The sequence below is a fragment of the Terrapene carolina genome, unplaced genomic scaffold, assembly GCF_002925995.2.
Source record: "Terrapene carolina triunguis isolate 2854851 unplaced genomic scaffold, T_m_triunguis-2.0 Scaffold66, whole genome shotgun sequence".
Taxonomy (NCBI): domain Eukaryota; kingdom Metazoa; phylum Chordata; order Testudines; family Emydidae; genus Terrapene; species Terrapene triunguis.
Window position 1 is genome coordinate 91,645,620 of NW_020664417.1, and position 1,502 is coordinate 91,647,121.

Sequence of the window (1,502 nt, forward strand, 5' to 3'; positions counted from 1 at the left end):
GACAACAATTCATCAAAATTGATTTGCACAAGCCTACCTACAGATGGAAGCTGAGGAAGAATCTAAGGCATACCTCAAAATCAACACTCTCAAGGGTCTGTACCAATACAACAGGCTAGCGTTTGGTATTGCTTCACCTCTTGCTACATGGCAATGGACCAAGTTTTGCAAGGTATTCCGAGAACACAATGTTATTTGCATGCCATTATTGTGACCTGTGAAAGTGAAGAGCCAATATGGGTTACAAGCCAGTCACATCAAATGTGAATTTTTCAGGGACTCGATACCTTATTGTGGGCATGTTATTGATGCACATGGCCTACATAAGTCTTGGCAGAAGATTAAAGCTGTCCTGGAAGCTCCACTGCCAGAGGATGTGTCACAACTTTGATTATTTCCAGGATTCATTAACTACTATAGCCAATTTGTAGCAAACCTAACAATTGTGTGTATCTGCTGACCTGTTGGTTGTAGACTGGTGAAAAGCGGGTATGGTTACATGAGTGTCAAAAAGCTTTCCTGGAAGCAAACAATTGGTCACATCAGACAGTGTGCTTACACAATGGCAGACTGTAACTATGCCGAAGTCGACAAGGAGCCTTTAAGTCTGGTATGGGGTGTGAAGAAATTCAACCAATACCAATATAGGAGGAAATTCACCCTTGTTACAGCCCACCAACCCTGAGTACCAATATTTCATCCAAGGAAAGGAGTTCTGTGACAACTGAAGCATGTATGCAATGATGGACTGTCTTAGCTGGGTTCATCTATGACATTGAATTCAAAAGAACAGACGTGCATGCAAATCCAGATGGGCACTCCCGCATGCCTTTGCTGGTTGAAGAGCAACCTGTGGACTGTAATAGAGACAGAATCTATTGGCTTTGTCAACTTGTTTCAGACTGAGTGCTCCCCAATCACTTGTAGTTTGATCAAGCAGAAACCAAGAGGACTCCCACACTAGCTCAGGTTTATGAAGAGACATTAAAGGGCTGGAAATATACTGATAACCCTAATCTGGCATCCTTTTATGCACACAAAGGTGAGTTTACCATACATCAGGGGTGTGTTGTGGGGAATTTCTGTTATACCTAGCAAACTGTGTATAAGAGTCTTAGAAGAGCTCCACATAGGTCACCTAGGGGTAGTATAAATGAAGGCATTTGCCAGAAGTTTTGTATGGTGGCCAGGCATTGTCCAACAAATAGAGCAGATTGCTAAGGAATGGTCAGGATTCCAACAGGTACAGCACATGCCTAAACCAGCACCATTACACTCCTGGGAATGGCCATCAGCTCCCTGGCATGGTCTGCGTATTGATTTTGCAGGATCATTTTGGAGAATGATGTATCTAGTAGTGGTGGATGCCCACTCCAATTGGCTGGAAGATTTTTGCATGTAAACTACAACAGCTGCACAGACAATAGAAAAATTTGGAAGTTTGTTTACAAGAGCTGGACTGCCAGAACAAGTTGTGAGTGACAATGGTCCTCAGTTTAGTT